Below are 25806 nucleotides of genomic sequence, written 5' to 3'. Positions count from 1 at the left end.
TCTATCTAGGCTATACGGCACCAGGCCCCTTTTAAGTGTCTAAAATCATCAAGAGGGACAAAGTTGGATTTGCAGAAAGGCACACATTTACATGTGGCTTGCATAAATCACTCTTCTCATAGTTGCAGTTCTGTTACTTCTGTGGTTTCATTTCCCTTAACTTACTGTGGATCACCGGCCCCCCCATCTTCCACAGAGACAGTTTTAGTGCGAGGCGGTATCATTGTCTGGTTTTCCACGCTAGTCTTCTAAGATTCAGGACATATGGAAGTTCATTCATTCGACAGAAGTAACCCGACGCCTCCCCAGGCCCTCCAGCTTTCCAGCGTGCTCACGTGTGTGTGCTTAGGTGTTCGTGTGACGGGGAAGGAACGCTTCTACTTACAACCTACATAAGCAGCGGCAGCACCCACCCTGCTTGGCAGCAGGTCCGAGCTCCCCCCCACCCCAGCCCGCAACCATTGCTGGGGAGCCCTGGGGTGGGGATGGGTGCTCGTGCCGTGTCGGCACTTCCGTCCTGGATTTCGACTCACTTTCCTCCCCCCACGCCTCAGGCTCCTCTGTCATTCACCTCCGGCTGTTTCATAAGCATTTCTCTACACAGCTGCTTCTCCCTCATCTCTTCCCCTCTTACACCACGTGCAGAGCCCTTTAGTTCCCAAAGGATGTAGGCAAGGCTGCCATGTTTAACAGACTTGCCCAAGGTCTGAAACTAACAAACACAAGGGAACTGTTCTGCAGAAAGGGCTGCATTATCTGTCATCACTGTTAGTGGCATCCACTGGCCACGCCTCTTCAGTTGAGGTCCCCTTGGGCCATCTGTTCTCTACCCCCAGCCTACCGTACCGCCGACTTGTTGGGGCTCAGTTCCTTCTTTTCTACTGCCTCACCTCCACCACCTTTAGGTAAAGAAGCAGAAATCCCCTAAGGATTAAAAAAAAAACAGCTGTCTGCTTGAAACAAAGACCCTCCACTGTTATATGACTGAAAGGCGCAATGACAGCAGCATTACAGTATTAAACAGAACCTACCGTCCCACCCGGTCTGAAACCCGTGCAGGCAGATCGCTCAACTGCTAGGCTTCCCTGAGAACAACGGACAGAAAGGGCTCAGGAAAGGCCCCTCCTGGAACAAACTGAAAGGTCTCATTCAAGCTTCTCTGCTGAACGCAGACACTGTTCCAGTTTTACACAAGCCCTTTAAAATTCTTCCTGCTACCAAAACCTTTCAACACTATCTACTGAAGACCTATCATGGGTTACAAATGGCCACATTAGGGATGGGCGAGGTCGCAAAGAACAGGGACTTCCCTGGCCTCCAGAGGCCCCATCCTGTGGGGGACCACATGAACATGGTTTCTAATCCTCGTTGCCACATGTTAACTACGTTCCTTGGATAAGTCACCTGAACTCTCAGAACTTTACTTATCCCACCTTTAGGATGGGGAGAATAGTAGTAGCCTTGACATGCTTTCAGGATTTCCCAAGAAATGAGAACATTTGTAAAAAAGTAAATACTTATAAAATTGTTTATGCACGCACATTGTTCTAATTACTAAATCTTAATCCATTCTAAGAGGTTCTTGTGATGAGCAGACATAATCGTGGAAAGTGTTTTTTAAGGATTCTGAGATGTTTCTGGAAGCTGGTTGGAAGCTAGAAGAAAGAAAGGGACACTTTTGAATGCAGAATCATTTATAATATTCAAAGGTATTATGCCAAGCTCCTGGGCAGATGGCGGTATTATTATAAACTCAGAAAGGGAAGGCCAAGGAGTCGGCTCTAGAGGTGAGTCCACGGCGGGAACATTGGAGCCTCCTGGGTAGCAGCCAGGTTTCCTGGGTTCACAACTATACACTGACACTAGCAGTTAAGACCTTGGCCGAGGTACTTAACCTGTCTGCGTCTCCCTTTCCTCATCTGTAAGACGAGGCTGTAACAGCTCCCATTTCAGAGTGTTTCTGTGAGGATGAAGTAAGTGTAGGCCCTTAGAAGGGTATGTAGGAAATGTAACACAACAGGGTTGAACCACTATTATATCTGGAGAGCCCACTGATGGAGTGTATCCCAGATTTGAAGAGACTTTTCTCATCTACTTAAGTTCAGAATGCTTAACTGAAACAGTTGAGTTTGATGATTGTACTTGAGCTTCTGCTAAGGAATGGTGTGAACTAACCCCCATAATCTTTCCCTTCTCATCCTTCCTCACTATTTCTTTAAGTGTCAGCCCTTGGGTATTTATTGATTACTGCTGCACTTCAATAAAACATCTTCGCTGTTATTCACTCTCTCCTCATAGTTTGTTTCCCAGATTTCATGCTGTCATTGTGGCTCTCTTTACAACAGTATTGCACTTGTGTCTTCACTAGAGGGGACCAAAGAAAGAGGTAGAATTGTCTTACAAACAATGCTTTCATTGAACATTCTCGAATGGGGTGTGTGTGTGTGTGTGTGTGTGTGTGTGCGTTCTGTTACTTTGTTGACTCGTATCCAGCTTGTGGTCTGCTTTCTTCCCTGGTTGCATCTAACCAATGTTTTCCCAGTTTCTGTTTATGAAATTTATTCCTTCCTTATCCACAAGAATCTACCTCTGTAACCTCGAATATATGTGGGTGTGCCTGTCAGGGACAGACAGTCCGAGGTGAGGTGTCTATGAGACAACCTGTGTGTTGTATGAGATCCCGGGACATGAGCGTTTACTTTGGGCCAGATGTCGGTTACAAATACAAAGAGCTGGTCCCGTAGCTGAATGATCTCAGAGCTCTCCGGGGTGAGGAAATGGGAAAGGTAGGCGGGCAGTTTCAGGCTGAACCTGTTTGGCTTCTTTTTGCAGCACCCAGGTGATCACATTTAGGGTTTGCATTCTCTGCTCTGAAGTTGCAGAGCTTCCCTGCTGAACTTGGAGGTGAATGAGGTAACTGTCTCACTTTGTCCAGACAGGGGCTGCTTTGTAAACCAGACAGCAGCCTAGTATTCCAGCAAGACGGGGGCCTGTTCTGAAGAAGACAGACACACTCGGGAGGGCATCACCTTCCCTTTGCTGAAGCTTCCGAATCCTAAGTTGGCTTTGTAGGATCCCAACAAGGAGAGCTAACTCTGTTATCTTTTTTACCAGAATGTAAGAACCTATGATGTGTTTGTCTGCTCTGGGATCGTCTGCTCCCTGGTGTGAAACCCTCTTCCCCAACACAGATGCAGAGAAGCTTTTTTTTTTTTTCCCCCTTCCTTTTTTGTTCCTAGAACTCCTTTGATTGGCACTTTCCAGGACAACCCTGCACATCTTTTCTCTTTCTCTTCAGTTTTAACTTCATATTTCCTTCTTATCATCTAAAAATGAACATTATGTTCCTTTCATATACGATGTGTTTAGAATGTCTATACTGCTTTTTTTTTCACTTAGTATATTTTGGGCATTTCCCCATGTTATTAAATTCTTTTGGAAACATAACTCTTGATGATTATACAATATTACTACTTATGTACTATGGTTGCTTAACCTTTTCTTTTGACATTTGGGGTGTCATTTTTCAATACTGCATCTAATTCAGAGGTTGGCTAGCCCTCTCGTCTGTATGGGATGACTCTGGGCGATTCCCTGCCAGCTATGACACAAAATTCAATAAAGTCATATTAGTTAATAAATTAATAAAAGCATACCATCCAGGTGTGTCTGCTGGAGGGGAGGGAAAAGTGTTTTTCCTCTGTGCATCTTAGGTTCATCTTGGGGCCTGCGAATCAGACCAACAAGACAGATTAACAAGAGACACAAACAGAATCTCAATTAACGCATGTGGGTATGTACACAGGGGAGCAGCCAGATGAGTAACTCAAAGCAGGTGGTTCGAACTTGGTCTTACATGGCATCTTAACAAAAAAAATAATTTTGTAGAAAAGTGACCAGACAAAGGAACACAACTGAGCTTCTAGGGATGGCCAGGTGTGGGGAGGCAAATATATGGGGAAACTAAGGAAGACAAGGCCTAGGACTTCCCTGGTGGTCCAGTGGTTAAGACTCCACTCTGCCACTGCAGGGGATGTGGGTTCGATGCCTGGTTGGGGAACTAAGATCCCGCAAAACAAACAAACAAGGAAGACAAGGGCTAGTTAGCAAAGTTTGTTATGTCAATTCCTCAGTGCCAACTCAGGGCTGATAGGGTCTGCTGTCAGTTGTCTCTGGTAATTAACTTCTGTGCTTCCTGGTAGAGAGGGGGAGTGGAGACACCTTTAAAAAGTTATGACCTGCATTTTGGCAAATGTGGGAGGGCGGAGGGCTTTTCTTGTATCTGCTTCTTCTCAGCTATCTTCAGCCCAGAATATCCTTGTGCCAAAGTGGCATATTTTGGGGTGCCGCATTTTGCTACCCTTCGCTGTGTTTAAGGCTAATCATCTTCACTGATGCTCGAACCCTATTCTAAGGGGACTTCTGCCTCTGAAGGCCACTGCAGTGGAGGCCAACTTCAGGGGGCATTGTGTGAACCCCATGAGCCCTCCCGCACCGGTCACAACTGACTGGACCAGGGGTGGACACCGACCCTAGGGCAGGCCAGAGACAAAGGTGTGGGCCAGTGGGGAAGGACCACTGGGTCAAACTGAGAAACTGTGTGAGCAGAAGGCAGTTACCCGAGGCAGGCAAAGATGAGAAGATGCAGAGAAAAGCCTTGAGTGAGAAAGCACAGTGGGAGATAGAGACTGGAGATTTGAGTTCCAAACCTGGCTGTGCCCCTAGACCCTGAGGAATTTACTTAACCCCCTTAGACCTCCGTGTTTTCATCTGTAAATTGGAGATAATCGTACTTACCTCACAGGGTTTTGGGGAGGATTAGAGATAGTGTATATAGAGTGTATGTAACATAATAGGACCTCTTCCAATGGTAGCTCTTATTACAGTAAAAGTATTTTTTAAATGGAAATCAATACAATAAAATCTTCTAAAATCATCGCTTAGAATGAAGCCCATGGAGGAAGTAAAGACTTATACAACACAAGTGCAAGATTTTACACTCTTAAGAAACAGTCTGTTTTAATCACCCGTGTTTACACTCAGTACTTAGCCCAGTGCCTGACAAATCTTAACGCTCGATACATGTAAACTGCTTTCAGTAAATAGCTTCAGAGCAGGATTCTTCTTCGACTCTAGCACCACTCAGGTACCCAGATGCTGGAGCATCTTCATCACAAGTGCCTTGTCCTAACGGGCCTCCGTGTAACTCACTGGGCCCCCTGTATGTGGAACCACCACGGCAACTACAACTTCCCTTTGAAAGGTTGGGATTTATGAGACCGTTTCTCTGCATCTTTTTCCCTTTTCTTATTACTTCTCACTTGCTCTTCAGTATCCACATTTCACAGGCAAGCAAACACAAGACCGTTCATAAAAGTAACTTCCTTCTGTAATCTACTGGGGAGACAAAAAACAAACACGAAAGAGAAGAAAACACAGGCTGATGTTAGTTCCCCAAACCTTTAATAGGAGGTAAATATTGATACTTAAGTGAAAAGGTTCTGAAAGGCCCAGGAAGTGATCCTTAACGAAAGTCAGGATGAGCCATGGGACAGAAAGGGAGCGTGGCAGGGACACATTTCCATACCAAAGCGTATGAGGTGTGGAGGACATCTGTCGCTTTTTTTTGGTCTCCTCAACACGAGACTCCTCTTTACACGGGGGAATCGGTCTTCACAGAGCCCAGAGGGTTCCCAAGGGACCGGCTACGGGGCTGGGTACACCGTCCACCACATCCAATCATGACACCCCAGCCATGTCTGCACAATGCAACTGGGCACTGACCCAAGCCAGTCCCATCATATTTCTTTCAAGAGATCTAGTACATGAAATGTTGGGAAAGAGAGAGTGTCTCATTCTTGTACCATGAGTTTGAGGGTTACCCGTAGGATTGGGGCTACCAGTAGCCGTATTTCCTGCCACATCCAATGAGCACAGTTGCATCAGAAGAGAATTGGGGCACATACAAAAAGAAAACAAAAGCAAAAACAAAAAGCAGAGACAAACATAACCTGAGAGGAAGAGTGGGAAATATGATCTTGATGACATCATTTGACCCCCTGAATGCACCTGTGACTAGAGCCTTTGTTTGGTTGAACAGATTGTAAGAGTAGAAAATGACTTTTAATGTCCCCACGCCGACCACACTCCCATCTCCAGGCTTGGCAAGTTGGTAAGAAGGTTTTCAAGAAAGAGGGAAGTTACTGTGCAAAGAGTCAGGAGAAGAATTTGGTCCTGGGGCAGCCATCCAGGGTGGACGGGACGAGGAGGAGAAGTGGGAGGAGCTCCAGAGAGAGAATGAGGGAGATGACAGGCCACACCCCTGTGATATAACCCCTCCTCGAATCTTTTCAAATCTTAAATAAATTCAACTAAAAATCACTATTGATTTTTTGGGAAAATCAATTTTTTTACAAAAGGTATGCAGTTTTGTATGCTCATAGTTTTCTATCTCTGAGCATACAGAGAGAAACAGAGACACGAGATTTGGTTGGTATTGTGAGGTCTTTGACCTTTTATACGTCCTGGAATTGGCTGGGGACTAAACCAGTTATTTAGATCTTCAAAGGGCCAAGGCACCTTAGCTAACATCTGAGTTATGGATGTGAAAAGCAACAGGGAAGATTCAACACACACATAATAGGTGATCATGGAGAAGAGAATTTTGAAAAAAAAAAAAAAAGAAACAAAATTTTTCCAAGAGTTAATAAAAGGAGATTTTCCTGAAAGAAATGATCTTAAATCTTCAGGCTCAAAGAAATCAAGGAAAAAAGTGATGAGTTCCACTAAGATCAAGACATATCCTGACGAAGTAATTGAATTTCAAGGATGAAAAAAGTTTTATAAGCATCTAGGCAAAAGACACTTGTCGCCTTTACAGAAAAATAATATATATCAGGCAGGCCTTAAACTTCTATCCACAGCTACACCAGACGAGCAAGACGACGCAGCAATGTTGAGAAGAAAGAGTACGAATCAGAATTCCTTCCCCAGCCAGGATATCTTTCAAATGTAAAGGCATGAGAAGCACGTTCGTAAATATGTAAGGACTGTATGATTGTAGCATTAATAAAATCCTCCTGAAAAATCCACTTGGAAGAATAACCCTGTGTCTGAAAGAAGAATCAAATTTAGAATTTATAAGTGGAGAAGCTGGGATAGTGGTAGACTAGCCGTAAACATTGTATTCTGCTAGATAAAATTAATCATTACCACTGTGGTACCTATCGCTTCTGATAATGTGATTATTATGGCTTCAGAAAGACATATTTTTATTATTTTACACAATGAATATATAATAATGACTTGGCGATAATAGACTGAGATTTTTAAAAATCCAGAACACGCCAAAAAAAAAGCAAAAGATTTGGAGCTGGTTCATGATGGCAGACTAAAGAGATACGTTCCCTGCCCCACTCCCCAGGGTCCATGGCCCACAAAGTTGGAAGTAATCATGGAAGATAGTGGACAAGTTTGCAGGGACAGAAAAGGGGTTAATACCACAGCCCAGAATATCAGATGTACGAGATTGTTCCCAGGATGCTCCTGAGAAGCTCTTAGGTCAGAGTCAACAAGTCTCCAACACGCTGAAGAGGGACTGATGCCATGCAGGCTCCAGCCTTGCCTTTGAGAGGACTGGCGGCTTTGCTGTCTTCCCCTCGAAATTCTTGGAACTCAGCGGCCACCCCGTGAGAAGCACAGGCCACAGGGAAAGGCCGAGTGAAGGTGGCCTTTCAGTCAACAGCCTGAAGGAGCATCACCCGCAGGTGGATAACGTGGCCTTGGGGAGGCCTTGCTGGATGCGGCTCAGCCCACAGAGTCCCTGGAGATTATAGAATTGTATGTAAAGTTTAATATTGATCATGCAAAAGATTACTATAGTTTAAAATACTGAGAGCTGAAGAGGGGAGGGGACATGAGAGGTCAAGTGTAAAGCCCTCGGCCTTAATGGAAGAAATCAGGACACAGCAATAGAATTTAAAGTGCTAATTGTAACCACCAGAAAAACAAAACACAGAAAATCTTAAGTTACTTCCGGAGAGTGGGACTAAGGGTAGGAATAATTCAGAAGGCAACTTATATTTCCATTAGGTTTCTATTTATTTATTTATTTTTAATAAAAATAAAATTTTTATTTTATTTATTTATTTTTGCCGTGTGTGTGTGTGTGTATATATATATGTATATATATATATATATATATATATATATATATATATATATATGACTGATTAGGTGAAAATATAAAGCCTAACATATGCACAGGAGACACACTGAAGATAAAAGACTTCAGAAAGAATAAAAATAAAAGAATGAACAAAATTGTAGCCAGTCAATTCAATAGAAAGGAAGTAATGGTAAGATATTTAAGGCAAAAGAAGTAAACTGGACAAAGAGGTTCATGTGGTAATAAAGGTATTTATACACAATTAATACATAAATGTCATGAAACTTTACACACCAAGTAAAGCATTAAAATATATGAAGCACAAACTTCAAGAAACAGAAGCAACAAAAATATAAACACTGAAAAATTAATACTTTTCTCAGGTAGTATTAAGAAAAACTGAGAAAAGAGGATAAAATAACATAATTTAAAAGGGTAAGTATGCATGTGTTAAAGATTACACGTGAAAAACATGGAAGGATCCTTTCCTTGCTCTTAATAGCAGTTTGGGGAGAGGGGTAAGGACCCAATGGGCCTGGCATTAGACATCTTTACTGTATTGTCATACTTAATCTCGCAAGTATTACTTTGGCAATATGAAAAACATCAAATAGAGAAAATGTGTAACAATTTATAAACCTGGATATATTTTGAAATTCATATCCTGAACACACCTTCTTTGCTAACACTAACAATTAGTTACTGTAATTTACTGTAAATACTTCACCACAAAGAACACCTCAAAAATATCCCCAAAGAAGAGAGTATAATCTGTTTTCTCTGACAGCAATGCAATAAAAAGTGTAATAAAAGAGAAAAATCAGCAATAAAAGTGAGGAGGCAAAACAAACCTTCCTAACTTGGAAGTTTTATGATGACTAGTACAAAAGAATAAGATGATGATAATGGTAATACAGATCGAAACACAACAGGCAAAGTTAAGGTTATATCGAGAGAAAAATTCCTGACCCCCAATGTCTTCGTTCCTTATCAAGGAAAAAGAAGAATTCAATAAGCAAATACTAAACAAGTTTTTAAAAGAATGACAACATTGGGCTTCCCTGGTGGCGCAGTGGTTGAGAGTCCGCCTGCCGATGCAGGGGACGCGGGTTCGTGCCCCGGTCCGGGAGGATCCCACGTGCCGCGGAGCGGCTGGGCCCGTGAGCCATGGCCGCTGGGCCTGCGCGTCTGGAGGCTGTGCTCTGGACGGGAGAGGCCACAGCAGGGAGAGGCCCGCGTACCGCAAAAAAAAAAAAAAAAAAAAAAAAAAAAAGAATGACAACAATATTCTAAAGAAAGTAGAAAGAAAGACTAGCAACAAAACAAATTCATGAATTAGAAGACTTGTTAAATATCAGTTACTCCAGTTCTTGGAACACAAGAACTAAAACAAAATCTTTCCTATAAAACAGAATAAATGCTAGCTAGACTAGTCATGGGGAAAATTGGAGAAGGCATAAATAGACAAAAAAAAAAAACCAAGGAAGAAGGAAACCCCAGACTGGTCCCACCATTCCACCTCATTAGCCTGTGACTCATGGAAAGGACTTCGTTTCTTCAGGTGTTTTATTTGTGGAAGTTGCAACCCAGGAGACTCTGGAATTAACCCCCATGGGTGAAATTTCAGAGAAATGAGTGTAGACTAAAACAACAATCATATTAATATGAAGTCCTCAGGGCAGGGTGTTTCTGTGCTGCAGTGTAAGATTAAGAGACACAGCAGTTAGTGTAAAGCTGACTCCAAGCAACAGGTTTTATCATGGAAAGATCAAATCCTCACTTTATTGACTGTCAATCAGTAATACCCATGTACCATTTGAAACAGAAGATAAAGCTACAATTGACGCAACTCAAGAGTGGATAAGAGATGTCTACTCAAAATCAAACAGAACCCCTGCTAATTCTCTATTCCAGACCATGATGTCCTAATAATATTCTAATGTTGGCAAAGTGTGATTTAATTCAGCCGCATCTTGGCAGGTTTCTCTGTTCATTGGTTCTCCCATATCTTCTATTTCTTTGTAGTTGGCAAAGTATCTGGCATATGTGTGTAAGTAAGCAAAATGCTTGCTATTTCATTTCTTTTATTGATTTCAGTGGTCATGATGGTAAAGATGAGCAAAAAAACAAAACCATTCTAGGAAAATATCACTTTCTTCTATGAGTAGCAAGCTCATTTAAGTTTTATAAGGTCATTGAGGTTAACAACAAAATGTATGTGATTTTCTTCACAAGACAAAAATGGATGTTTTTCTTGTATCATTGTAAAACTAAGGTTCAATTCATATTTGTGTGTGTGTGTGTGTGTGTGTGAAACCGTGGACCTCAGATTGGGACTTGAACCCATGGTCTTTTAACTGAGATCACACCTGGGCTCAGGACTTAATGAAGCTCAGGTTCTTAATGTCTCATTGCAGAAAGAATTCAGTGAGAGACAAAGTGATAGGTAAGAAGTGGATTTATTTAGAGAGAAACACACTCCACAGACAGAGTGTGGGCCATCTCAGAAGGCAAGAGGTCCCGAAATATGGGGTGGTTAGTCTTTATGGGCTGGGTAATTTCACAGGCTAATGAGCGGGAAGATTGTTCCAACTATTTTGGGGGAGGGGCAGAGATTTCTAGGAATTGGGCCACTGCCCACTTTTTGATCTTTGATGGTTGGCCTCAGAACTGTCATGGCACTGGTGGGTGTGTCACTTAGCTTATGCTAATGTATTACAATGAGTGTGTAATGAGTCTCAAGGTCCACTGGAAGTCAGATCTTCTGCCATCTTGGACCTAGTTGGTTCTAACCAGTTTTTGTCATGTCCTATGGCTGTCATTCTTTTAAAGGTGCCCTGCCCCCTTCCCTCCTGTTTCATGTGTATGGGTCTATCTATATGAAAAAAACACTTGAAGGAAATTGATTCTAGAATCTTAATAGTTTTGCATCTTCATGTACAAATACATTTTTACTTAAAATTCCAAGTATTTTGATTATTTCAAATTTAAAATTTCATTACTAATTTTTTGTGTTAGAGCACTGTGCTCAGAGAATGTGCTCTATATAATTTTTGCTCTTAAATTTTATATTTTCTTTGTTGTCTAATAATAAATTCTGTTGACAATGGAAAAAATCATATTATCTATGTGAAAGGTATAACATTTGATATGCAGCTATTAAGATAACGTTGCTACTTTTATTATTCTAGCCTCCATAATCTAGCTTATTTGCTGCCTGTGTGATTTGTGAAAGGCTGAGAACAGTGTATTAAAATATCCTATGTTACCAATATTATATCTATTAATTTCATTTTTGGTTTTTATATTTGGACATAATCTTATTCACAGTTTATAGGAAAATGAAGCGTAACCTTCATTAATATAAATGACAGTGGTTTCCTTTCAGGAGTAGAAATATGTTCAGAACTGGAGCAAAGGCAAAATTAAACTTTTAATTTTATAACATTCTGTATTATCTCTGCTTCCCAACCCTGTCCATGGATTATTTCTATTTTTTAAAGATAAAGAAATAAGCAAAGGCTTCCCTGGTGGTGCAGCGGTTAAGAATCCACCTGCCAATGCAGGGGACATGGGTTCAAGCCCTGGTCTGGGAAGATGCCACAGAGCAGCTAAGCCCGTGCACCCCAACTACTGAGCCCGCATGCCACAACTACTGAAGCCCATGCACCTAGAGCCCATGCTCCACAACAACAGAAGCCACCACGATAAGAAGCCCACGCACCACAACAAAGAGTAGCCCCCGCTCACCGCAACTAGAGAAAGCCCGCGCGCAGCAATGAAGACCCAATGCAGCCAACCAAAAAAATAAATAAATAAATAAGCAAAATATAAAGTAAAATAGCCATTTGTATCTCGATCTCTACTTCATATGGTATTAGTATTATTATCCTTTCTTTATATATTTTGTTGTTGTTTAGCATTGCCTGATAAATATTCCGCTGGTATTTTCTTTTACTGTTTATATCAGAAACTTTTTTAGGATCATTCAATATTAGAAAATTGATTACTATAATGTTGTAGTGAAGTTAATTAAACAAAGAGGCCATTAGACAGAGGGAGCTCTAATGCCGCAGAGCCCTGTGTAAGCAAACCAAAACACAGGCTTAAAAATTCCTGTAGGTTACAGAATTGAAACCTAAGGGCAACCCATCACAAAGAGCCAGCTGGGCTTTAAGCTGCAGCCTATCAATAATTTCTTTTCTTTGCTCCCACACTTTCTCTATATGTCTTTCCCCCAGTTCCTGTCGGTGGAGCACTCCTAACCATTTCTTGTTTGGAGCGGTTTGATTTGAATTGATTTTTGCTCAAATAAACTCTTAAAATGTTTAATATGCCTCAGTTTATCATTTAACAATATTAGTAAGTCTGGTAAGTCTTTTAAAAGCAGTGTATGCTGGAAGGCATTGAATAAAATTCAACGTACCTAGCGTCAGAAAACTAGGGGAAAAAAGCCACTACCAATTATTTTACCTTTACTCTTTTCTGCAGCTTCTTCAGGGTGTCTCTAGAAATCGCATCAAGTTGGAGTCGGATATCGTGTCTGATTCAGTCTGAGGAGCTTTGTCTTTTCAGAGGAAGTTTGACCTATTTATATTCTTCGTTGTAACAGATACAGTGACCTTTCTAGAGTTATTTTGTTTCATAACTTATTCTTAAATTCTACTAGTGATAACCTTTAGGCTATTTGAACAAATCTGCATTTCTCTAAATGATAAAACCAAAAGCTCTCCTCAATGCCCCGCGCCCATTCGAGCAAGGTAAGAGGCACAGCAGACTAATGACTTTCTTAGACTAAGTGTTCCTCGGTCTCGGTCTTTGCTACTATGCCAAATCCAGATTATTGTTAAATATTTTTACATTACATATCTTTCCTTCAATATCTCCATGCACAGAGCTGCAGAAGTCATTCTTAAAACATTAGCAAATAGAATCCAACAATGAACAAAAAGGATAATATATCATCACCACGATATGCAAGAATGGTCTAGCACTCAAAAGGCGAATCAACGTAATTCACCACATTAACAACAATCCAGAGAGGAGAAACATCATATGAATGTTTCAAAGATGCAAAAAGAATGGCAAATGTCTGATCTTTATTATAGTCCCACTGACACCTGACGCTCTGGTTTTTGTTTTGGTCTATTTTCTCTCTCTTCAGATTGGCCATTTCTTGTGTTCTATCTTCAAGTTCACTGTCATCCTCATCCTGCTATTGAGCCCATCTGTGAGTTTTAAATTTTTGGTTATTGTATATTTCAGTGCTTCCAGCTAAAATAACAATACAGGAATGAAAAGACTGCAACTAGCAAGGACAAAAGGACCGGGAGAGGAGCCATCGACAGACAACAGAGATCCACAAATATTTATGTAAGCAGACAGGGTAGGAGATCCCTGGAGAAGGAGAACCAGGCATGGCTTTCTTGACAGAAGAGAAGCCATTCTGGGCCTAAGCCATTTTGAGATCTAAGCCCAGCCACAAGGCTTGCCCTTGAACAGGTCTCAGTAATTAATGATCCTAAGGGAAGTAAGGAAACGCAGGAACAAAAAAAAGGCAGTCAAGAAACAACAGTTCAGCAATAAAGCAGAATCCTAGTTCCTCCTCAAGAGATATACATGGGCTTCCCTGGTGGCGCAGTGGTTGAGAGTCCGCCTGCCGATGCAGGGGACACGGGTTCGTGCCCCGGTCCGGGAAGATCCCACATGCCGCGGAGCGGCTGGGCCCGTGAGCCATGGCCACTGAGCCTGCGTGTCTGGAGCCTGTGCTGTGCAACGGGAGAGGCCACAACAGTGAGAGGCCCGCACAGCAAAAAAAAAAAAAAAAAAGAAAGAAAGAAAAAAAAAAAGAGATAGACATAACAATCTAACACATATCTTTGAGTTGTTCTGCAGGATCTAGGGCCCCTCCCGGGTGGAGGATGGAAATGATGGTGTTGGCCCTCCCGATTTCCATCAAATAAAGCTTGGACTCTCTTGACCTTTGTCCCAATTCTATGCTGCATTCTCCTCTGCTCAGGCCCCTTCACAAACGTGCACGGAACCGCCCAAGCCCCTTCATGAATATGCATGTACTCTTAGCTTAAAAACCTCTCCAGCGTTGCTGGTCAGGGAGACACTGCTTTGGGGAATGTCCCGGGTGTTCTCCTTACTCAATGCAGGTCATGAATCCTTCCTTCTCCGGCTCTTTGGCTTGTGTCTTTGGCTTGACACCCACCAAGAAGCGAACCCTGTGTTCGGGTAACACTTACAACACGGGAAGCTCGTGATGGAGTTTCACTGCCTTAGCTGAGAAGGGTTTGCTCCTAATCATGCCCGTGAGGAGTGAGATGATTCTCTCTGTAGAAACTGAGAGGGTCGTGGCTCCCAGGCACCAAGTAAGGTCTGTAGAAGGTGGGTATCTTCAGGCAGAGCCTGAGAAATGTGCTTGGAGGCAGACCGTTTGTTTGGGGAAGTGATCCCAGTAGCGGGAGGTACTGAAAAGAGTGAACTAGGGGGACAATCGCATTTTCAAACCATTCAGTGCTCTGGGAGCTGGACTTCAGTCCTGCTGGGAAGTCTGGGAGCAGCCACGTACATATAACTCAGCCCAAAACTGTCCACTGCAAGGCTAGAAGGATATTCATCAAGGAGCTCCCCCCACCCACTGGTCCGTGTGCTACCTCTGTCCGTCCAGGCAGTTCGTGTGTCTTAAGGGCCGTGCAGCCTCCTCCCACCGTCCCCTCACTCACTGATTGTTACACGTATTTGAGGCACGTAAGAGCAACAAAAGTCATGATATACTCATAACCCTTCAGATTGCTCCCAGCCTTAAATTCCATGACGCCAACTTCACCTTCCCATTCGACCTCCAACCACATGAAATGACGACCCCAGGTGGAATGTTTGCTCTTTACTGGTAAACAATTTCCTTAGAAAACCTAAAGTGTGGCACTTAGATGATTCCTTTTTCATTGCCTTTTGCCAAAAGGATGATCTTCAGGTAGGAAGAATCTAACTGTATTAATTATCTACTTCATGTGGTCCAAGATAACTAGTGATTAAAGTACTAGGAAATGAGTTATGAGCCTGAATACAGACTCCTACAAGACTAGGTAATAACAAGCAAAGACATGAATAAATGAAAGGATGGTAAGGACCCTTTAGTGGAGTTTTGTTAATGAAATTTTCCCCAACTTTTTATTTTGAAAACTTTCAAGTCTACAGAAAAGTTAAAAGAATAGCCCAAAGGGCCTTCCCTGGTGGCGCAGTGGTTGAGAGTCCGCCTGCTGATGCACGGGACACGGGTTCGTGCCCCGGTCCGGGAAGATCCCACATGCCGCGGAGCGGCTGGGCCCGTGAGCCATGGCCGCTGAGCCTGCGCGTCCGGAGCCTGTGCTCCGCAACGGGAGAGGCCACAACAGTAAGAGGCCCGCGTACCACAAAAAAAAAAAAAAAAAAAAAAAAAAGAATAGCCCAAAGAACTTCCATGTACCCATTCCCCTGATTCACACATCCCTAACATTGGGCATTTTTACTTTCTATCTTCCTCTCTCTGAATCATTTGAAAGTAACTTGCAGACATCATTACACTATATTCCTAACTACTTAATCACTAACTCCTAAGCAAAAGGACCTTTTTTACATAACCACAATACCATGATCATATTCAGGAAATTTAACACTGGTATATTATCTAATATTCAATTATTATCAAAATATTAAAAATAAGAGCTATAGGGAGAGGAAGAAAAAAACGTTTCCTCTACCCATCTTAGGTTCTCCAGCTTGGCGGGACTGGCCTGTTATTAGACTGGCCAAAGGCAGATCAACAAGAGAAAAACAAACAGAGGTTTATTAACATGTGCATCAGGCATGTACACATGGCAGCCACGAGTAATCCAAAGGCATGTTTAGAACTTGGGTTTGTATATCACCTTAGGCTAAACAAAGGAAAAGGGGCTTTGGGACTTTCGGCAGGGGAGGCAAGTTACGAGAAGGTGACCAAGAAAAGTATGGTAAATGTGGATTGTATAGTAAGGTTTATTATGCAGATTCAAGTAGGTGCCTTCTCTTTGGTTAACAACTGGAAGAGACTTCTTCCTGGTACTGGGAGAGCAAGACATCTTCACAAATGGAATTTCCATTTCTTTACGAAAGGAAAACTCACGCTCTATTTTTAGAGCTTTTCCTGCATCTTCCATTAGCTCAAAATAATCCATACGCCAAAATAGGTATCTTTTGGGGTGGCGTATTCTGGTACCCTTTACAGCCAATAATCAAATTTCCCCAAATGTCCCAAAATGCTGTTCATAGGTGTTTTTCTTGTTTTCTTTTTCTTTTTCTTTTTTTGGCCACACCTCCAGTATGCACGATCTTAGTTCCCGATCAGGGATCACACCCACGCCCCCCTGCAGTGGAAGCCCAGAGTCTTAACCACTAGACCACCAGGGAAGTTTTTTGTTTTTCAATCCAGGAGCCAATCTAGAATTGTGTATTGCATTTGTGTGTGTGTGTGTGTGTGTGTGTGTGTGTGTGTATTGCATTTAATTGTTATGTAGCTTTAGTCTCCTTTGATCTCAGTTTACTCCCCGCCCCCCACTTTTAAGATACATGTAAGGAGTCCAGGCCTGTTGTTTTAAATGTCTCAGAATAAAATTCATATTACTCACTTAGGTCTGAGTGTCCCTGTGTCCTTCTCAGTGCATTGTATCAGCAGGTGTGTAATGTAGTTGGTCTGAACATCAGGATGCCATGTTTGACCACCTGGCTAAGGTGGGTGTCAGAGGGCTCCACTTCCTCTTTGTAATTAATTAATAAACAATCTGGGGGTGGTCATACTTGGATACAGTGTAAATCTTGTTTCCCAGCAGTTTTCACCTGTGGTTTTAGCATCCGTTGTTCGTACCTGTTTGAATCAGTCATTAAATTGTTGAAGTAATGACGATTTTTAAATCAATCACTCCTTTTATTTCGGAGCTGGGATTCATCTGTAAATAAAAGCCTATCCCACTACCACTTTTTGTTGGAGGATCCTGGACTCCTAGATTCTGTTTCAATTCAATTTGCTTTAATCCGTGGCCATCCTTATGTTTTAGATGTTCAAACTATCCCACCTTGACCAGTAGAAGCCTCTTTTAGGAGATGCCTATGCTTTTTGATTCGTTCCCCCTAAAACCAAGTTCCCCTGCCGAGTTTATGATTAACCTCTCTATCCAAAACTGTGGAGCCCTCCCAGGTACAAAAGCCCCTCCTCATTTCCTGTTTGTGGAAAAAAGCTTTAGTCTCTTAGGCCTTCCTCAATTCCAAAGATCAGACTCAACCTGTTACTCATTAGGGAAGTGAGGGAATGCAGAAACAAAGGAAAAGCATGCACAACAATCAAACACACATCTTTAAGGTGTGTTTAAAGAACTAAGACCCCCCCCACACCCACCCAGGTGGAGGTTGGTGACTACAAGCTGAATTCAAGCACATAGACCCCAGACTGGTTGGAAGCAGAAGATTGATGACTGAGATTCCTGACACATCACCCAGTTACCTCACCACCAACCAATCAGAAGCCCTTGCGGCCCTCACCCTAAATGTTGCCTTTAAAAACCCTTCCCTGAAAACCATCAGGGAGTTCGGGTCCATTGAGCATGAGCTGCCTGTACTCCTTGCTTGGTGTCCTGCAAACAAATGCTGCACTTTCCTTCAACACGACCCAGTGTCAATAAGTTGGCTTCGCAGGGCAGTGGGCAAGCCTGCCCAAGTTTGCTTCAGTAACACCCAAGCATTTTTTTTTTTTTTAACACTTTCTTACTTTCTGAAACAGTGAGATGAAGACGATTCAGGCCCACCCTGTGCTTTCCCTGCCCCAAACCTGAAATCGGCCAGCGACCCCTGGTTCCTTTTACTGGGAAGAGTATTTAATTACTGTGTTTGAATATACAGCATTTTTATGTTTGTTTTTTTTTAAGTACCGCTGGATAGTTTGGAGAATTCTGATAATTTATCCCATGATTTACTTTTCCCATCCAATATCAATTACTTTATTGTTGCTAGTTATGGAAACAATTTCTGACAATTGGTATTTTAAAAGATTATCATCATCCATGTTAAATTAATAAAAGAGGGAGGCCAGGGGCTCAAGGTGGCTTTCATGCCTCAGAAGTCCAATAAGCAAACCAAAACCTAAGCTTGAAATACCTCAAGGTTAAGAAATCGAAACCTAAGGGTAGCCAATCACAAACAGCCAACAAAGCTTCCCCAAAGAAGGCAACCGAAAGCTGTAGCCAACCAGTAACTTCCCCGCTTTGCTTCCCATCCTCTCTGTAAAAGTCTTGCCCCCCAGCTCCTGTCCATGGAGCGCTCCTAACACTTCCGGTTTGGTGCTGCCTGATTCACTGGATTTTTGCTCAAATAGACTCTTCAAAATCTTAATATGCTTTTAGCAGCCAACTGTTGTCTTTAAAGTAGTCTGTATAACATAAAATACTGGTCCACAGGTTTTAAATAGATGATCAAAAGTGATGAGGTACAGAGGAAGTGTTAAAAAATAATTTGTATTCCGAATGAATCATCTTAGTTTATGATCTTAAAGTTTTCTTCTAAATCAACATTATATGATTTTTCAGTGAATAGCAGTGGCCGCTACTGGGATTGCTTACGTAACTGTTTACTTAATTGAATGATTCATTGACTGACACAGGAGAAAATTATTTCTGTTACAGTATGATGTCCCTCTAACATAGTGACCGAGCTGCACGCAATGCATGAGAAACCCTGAAGTGCTGAGTCATGATAGCAATTGTACAAACTCTTGTAATTATTTTATTCTGACTACTTAAACATTTAATCATAAATTTCAGAAAATGGCCCATGTACCCACTTTACATTTGTCTTTTTTAGGGGGTTGGGGAGGTATTGATTTCTTAATGCTGGAGAAATTAGGAAAAAATAAACCATTTGCAAGAGAAGATTCTACTTTAACGACACCACTGCTGGATACACAGGGAATCTTTTCACTACGAAAACTTTTTAAGCTTTTTAGAAAATTTGTTTCTGCTAGAGATGCTTATGAACCTATAATCCTGCTCTTTTATGGTCCACTTAAGCTTGGAAAGGTATGCTTTTGTTCTATTGTGGTAAAATAAACATGAAATTTACTATTTTAACCATATTTAGGTGTATAGTTCAGTGGCATAAGTGCATTCACATTGTTATGCAATGAAGAAGATCTGGCTGTAAACTGTGGCCTGTGCCTGTTCAGGTCTGTTTTGGATTGTGTCAATCACAAGGGGCAGACTGTTCAAATATTATGTTATTACAGTCTACATAGAGCAGAGACAAGAGTCGAGGTTCACAGTATCCCATCTTTTAGTGAGAACAAAACTATACATACGTACATATATATATATATATACACACACACATATATATATATGGAAATCTTAAATAGAAATAACTTTTTATTATAAAAACCCACATAAAAAATAAAGGCTTTTTGACAATGTCATGAAGAACCTAGGAGTAAGACAGGAATAAAGACACAGACCTACTAGAGAATGGACTTGAGGATATGGGGAGGGGGAAGGGTAAGCTGTGACAAAGTGAGAGAGTGGCATGGACATATATACACTACCAAATGTAAAATAGATAGCTAGTGGGAAGCAGCCGCATAGCACAGGGAGATCAGCTCAGTGGTTTGTGACCACTTAGAGGGGTGGGATAGGGAGGGTGGGAGGGAGGGATACACAAGAGGGAAGAGATACAGGAACATATGTATATGTATAACTGATTCCCTTTGTTATAAAGCAGAAACTAACACACCATTGTAAAGCAATTATACTCCAATAAAGATGTTAAAAAAAAAAGGCTTTTTGAAACTAATATAATGGACATAATATATAATGGAAATAATATATTGGAATATATATTATACTAATATAATATAATAGAAACTAATATAATATAAATGGACAAATGATATAGACTATCTACAAAATATAATAATAATAACAGTAATATGAATAACAAAAGAGCAAAAACTTATCGTGCTTGATTATGTGTCAAGCACTGTTTCGGCAAAGAAGCACTTTATTTGTATTACTTAATCGTCAAAACAATCCTACGCGGTAGACACAGTATATCCAAGCAGCTGTGCAGTTTTAAGAACATGCTTCTGGAACTAGAGTTTAGAACCTGGGCTTAAATCCTGATCTGTCATTTACTTGCTGTGTGGCCTTGGGAGAATAACTTAACATTTCTGTGCCTTAGTTTCCCTATTAGAAAAATGGGGACTATGCCAATAATAGTATTGTACCTACCTTATAGGATTGTTGTGAAGATTAAATAAATCACTATGTATAAAGCACTTGGAAACATGAACCAGATTTGTATGACCTGAAAGCTCTTAACCACTCCACTATGTGCTGCTACTCATTCACTCCACAATTATTTACCGAGGACTTACTGCAGTGCTAGGCACCATGCTAGGTGCTACAGATGCAGAAGTGCTTAAGAAGGCCCATGGGCTTCCCTGGTGGCGCAGTGGTTGAGAGTCCACCTGCCGATGCAGGAGACACGGGTTCGTGCCCCGGTCCGGGAAGATCCCACATGCCCCGGAGCGGCTGGGCCCGTGAGCCATGGCCGCTCAGCCTGCGCGTCCGGAGCCTGTGCTCCGCAACGGGAGAGGCCACAACAGTGAGAGGCCCGCGTACCGCAAAAAAAAAAAAAAAAAGTTCACAGATGAGGAAACCTACATGACTGATAAATGTATGAAAAGATGTTCAGCCTCAAGGTAACCAGAGAAACACAAATTTAAAAACCGAAGATTCTATTTTACGCTGGTGGAATTGGCACAAATTTTGGTTCTGATGATACCAACTGTTGGTGAGGAAGTGGAGCCACTAGAACTCTCACAGATTCTTGTTGGGAGTTAAGACCAGAGTTTGATAGAGGTGGGCAAAGGTTGAGGGTGAGCAAAGCCTACGGCGGGCACAGTGATTCTTAGCTTAGCTTGGGATGGCTCCCCTCAGCATAAGAGAGGAATGGTAGCAGGAACCGGTTTTGTGCTTCTGTTTTAAAATCAAATGGTGGGGACTCCCCTGGTTGTCCAGTGGTCAGGACTCTGTGCTTCCACTGCAGGGGGCATGGGTTCAATCCCTGGTTGGGGAACTAAGATCCTGCATGCCTGCTGGCGTGGCCTAAATAAATAAATAAACCATTAAAAAATAAAATAAAATGGTAGGGAATGGTAACGAGAACAGAAAAAAAGACCTCTTTCTTCCACTGTCTATTTATAAATGTAGGCATGAACTCTCCTTGGCCCTGCTTGAGTCACATGCCTTCTCCAGGTATGTTACCAGCGGGATGGGGTTACTATTATCAGCTCAGTCAGGGTCCCTTTGACCAGAGAGAGAGAGGCATCATCTCTGACAGACTCAGGGAGAGGCAGACTCCCAGAGGGAAAGGGGGTTTTGGGAAAATCCAAATCACAGATGTCCACTGCAGGATACAACTGAGCATGCTGATTCGTGATCTTTTTTCCTTTACCCCCAATTATTAGTATTACACAAAATTTCTCAGGGTTGGGGGGGAATTTATCTTTAATTTTTTTTTATTGAGCTCATCGGGAAGGAAAAACTTTTCTTCTACCCTTTTAGGTTCAGTAAGCAGGGACTTGTGAATTAAACCAACAAAAGGCAGATTAACAGGAGAAAAGGCAAACAATTTAATATTCACATGCACAGAAAAGCAGTGAAACTCAAGTAAGTGATTAGACTCAGAACTTATACCCCCTTTTAAGAAGAGAAAGAGGGTTTGGGCTTCAAGGGGTGATAAATCATGGACAAGTAACTAGCAACGATATGGGGGAAATAATGGAAGATAAAGGTTATTTTCAGTAAGGTATGTTTATGCAGACTCATCTCAGTGCCAACTTCTCATCTACAGTGATAAGAGCCCCTCTTCTCTTTCTGGTGAAGGGGAGGAAGACACCTTCACAAAGGGAAATTTATGCCCTGCTTCTAGGCAGATAAGGGAAGGGCAAGAACTCTTCCTGCATCTGTTGATTCTCAACGTCTTTGATTCTCAAAGTCTTTAGCTAAAAAATCATCCTTATGCCAAAGTGGCATATTTTGATCCTCTTCGAGGTATAATTGACTGTAAAATTCACCATTTTCCGTATTTAGTTCTGTGAGTTTTGACAAAGGCATACCATGGTAACCACCACCACAATTAAGATATAGAAAGTTGCGGCAACCCTCCCCCCTCCAAATTCTACACTCCTTGTTGTAAACAACCCCTGGCCCCCTCTCTCAGGATTCTGAACACAGAATTTCAGTTGGAGAGAATCAAACCCCTAAAGCAAACAGATCCTGTTTCCTAAATCATCATAAATAATCCTAGAAATAGTCACTAACATTTAAATTGGAAGCATGAATATAGTGCAGGTACTAGAAACGAACATAAAAACCTAATTGATCTAAGTCTAAACCAACTTCAGTTTAGTGGTATGATGCGGTCTTGTGAAATCAGTACATCCTGCCTCATGGTCCCCCTTTATAATCACCTTTACTGGTGGGTGGTGTACCCTGACTGTAGTACCTCCCCCTCCTGGGGTCACCTCAGGGGCACTCAGTAAAGAGAGGCGGTTCCTTCAAAGACAGAGATGCAGGGCAGAAGGAAGTTACGGCTCCCAAGACAGTATCCAGGGAAACATTTAATGTAAGTAAACTCTTGTGAACTTAAACAGGGCCCTTCAGATCTCTGGGTCCAATTTTCTCCTTGGTAAAAGAATGATCAGAAGTCTATACTCACTTTAAGGAGTATTTATCTAACAAGCATAAATCTTCAAATCCAACAGCCTTTGTGAACTCAGCTCAGAGAAAACTCCATGCCTATGTGTTTTATTCCAAAAAATGCCGCACCACTCCCTCATTAAAGAAGTTACAGTTAGAAGAATAAATATTCTGTTAATCATTTGGGGACCTCCGGATGTAATAAGGTGGTGTTCTAAAAAGGGACATTTTATGATCAATGTCTGGTGTACAATACAGCCCTGTGCTTGGGAGCGAGTCACCACTATGCGCCCACAGCAGGCAGGCTGAAACACAGGGGCGTAACCTCTGATCCCGAGAGGGTGCATCCTAGGCTCAAGGCCACCCCTCACATAGCACCTCTGCTTCACGACGCACCGTCTGAGATGCAGGAACAGGCGGCACGGGGAGAGTCTTTCCAGGTGCAAATCGAGGGCTCGGGCAGCAACAGGAAAGCCCCGTAAAAGAGGAGTTCAGTTGCTGTGTCCCCAAGGAGGCTTGAGGGATAAAGAAAATACCTGGATACGGACAGCTAGGCAGGCTCTTTGCTCTGGGCACACTGAGCCCTGGACAGCATGCCGTTGGCAGTGACTCTGCTATGTGGATTAAAACCCAGTTCAAAGTAGTGTGTCCAAAGACAGCTTCCTGGAATTTGGATGTCGAAGATGTCTCCAACTTCAGACAAATCTGGGCATCAGGACCCTGACGATGTCATCAGAGTGCCTTTTTTTTCTTTTCCCCAAATGCCAACATCCTCAGATTCACTCTCTCCCAGTTTGGTGACCAGAACAGCACAGAAACCCAGTTCCAAGTAGCCTAAGTACCTTCAGCCAAATGAGCTGTCAACACAGCGGGTAGAAGGTGGTTGCCAAAACCAATAATAATCATTATTTATAATAACTGAAAAAATTTTTCAATAATAATATAATACATTGAGTTCTTACCACTGTTACTGAACCAGGTTCATCTTGCCCAATGCTCAGCAGCCAGAACGCTGAGATGTCGAGGTTTGCAGCAGAGAGGATTTATTCCCGAAGCAGCCAAACGAGGAGATGGAAGAACAAATCCCAGATCTGCCTCCCTGAAGGCGAGGGGCTGGGGTATTTATGGGAGAAAGAATAAAGCAGCAGGGCAGTCTCAGGCATGGGGAGCACGGGGAAACGCGACGGGTAAAACGTAAGGTAATTGTCGTTCTGCGCATGAGTAAGGAGTATACAGGCGGCTGCACGTTCAAAAGGTCACCGTGCAGACACGCGCGCAAGCCCAGTTGGAGGGTCGGTGGTCCTAGCCAGTCTTAACCGGCTCAACGTGAACTAGACGCAGCTGACTCCAAGTTCCTGGAAAACAACTCCGGCAAAAATTGTTTAGGCTACATGCCGCTTGGGGGAGCGGGGGACCTTGAATAATGAAGACAGGTGAATGGATTTAGCCCAGGGTTTCACCAGTACCAGGTGCCGTCCTTTACAAAGATTCTCTCATTTAGTTCCCACAGCCCAACAGGTAGGTATCATTCCCATTTCACAGATGACAAACCTGTTCCACCCTACGTTCGGCATCTCTAAGCCTATCGGATGCAATGGCTTTCTCACTTGTGTGGGGTTCTCAGCGCTCACTCTCCAGCCCCATTTCTATCCACCATGTATCTATTTTATAATATATCCTGGTCGTCAGCCCTTGGTTCAGAGGGCACCGAGCAGCAGGCTCCTCCCAGGGGAGTTGCTCTTACACCAAACTTATGAGTTGCCATAGGAAGTTTTGTTTCAGAGGCTGACTTTTTAACAACCTTGTCTTCAAGCTCTGTGCATAGAAAGAGGCTAGTGCTACAGATGAGTAACCCTGAGCCTGCTCCACGGAAGAGAGGGAGAGGGACGTGTCAATGAAAATGATAAATAAACTATCTATAATAGGACTAGAAAACAGTTTTATTTGAGCCAAACTAAGGGCTAGCCCGGAAGCTGTCTTCCCAGATTATGCTGAGAAGCAGCTCCAGAGAAGCAGGGTTTTCAGCAGTTTTATGTCTTGTCAGAAGAAGGAACATTAAACAATTCAGGGTTACATTTCTTCAGTGTTTCAAAAAAAAAAGAACAGACCGGCACATACACAGCCAGTCAGCATGGCCTTGGCACCTGAGAATGGAGTCTTATCATCAAAGGGGTACCAGCATTTGTGTCCCAGGAGGAAGGGCATTTAATCTTTATTTTTAACATCGACATTCTTGACTTCTGATCAATGTGCCCTTTTCTTAAATAATTAAAGCAGATGTACAATGCACATATGATAGGACACAGGCTATTTTAGTTAGCATAAAATTCAAGTTAACTCATGCATAAGCCAGAATGACTTCCCTGTATCTCAATATGTGAAAATTTCTTTTATCAGACATCTCAGCAAGTGGCTGTCCTGCAGTCGGCTTAATAAAAGTGAGCCACTTAGGAGGGAAGGACCTCATTCTGTAGAAGAAATCAGGAAAGTGAGGTCCCTGAGGGTAGCAATTTGATCTGCTTGCTCACTGCCATGTCCCAGCAGTGAACAGTGCCTGCACCTGGGAGAGATCAATCTATAAAACCAGCAAAGCAAGTTGCATTTGACTTGACTCTGGACCCATGAGGACTGTTCCAGGTAGGATCAGCGTTTGCAAAGGCACAACAGTATTAAGACCCTCAGGTGTCTGATATAGTTCCCCCGCCCTTAGCCCCCTACACAAACATGGGGGAAAACCCTGCTTAAAATGCTATCTCCGGTGGGTAGAATGGACAACAGAACTGAGTTCTTCAGAAAGTTAGTAAAAATGCTCATTAGAGTAATTGTTCTGATTTAGTCCTTCATGATGTGCGTCAAGTATTTCCTGCTCTCCAC

The sequence above is a fragment of the Stenella coeruleoalba genome, assembly GCF_951394435.1.
Source record: "Stenella coeruleoalba genome assembly, chromosome: 14".
NCBI classification, from domain to species: Eukaryota; Metazoa; Chordata; class Mammalia; order Artiodactyla; family Delphinidae; genus Stenella; species Stenella coeruleoalba.
The sequence above is the reverse complement of the archived record's forward strand: the minus strand, read 5'-3'. Positions refer to the sequence as shown.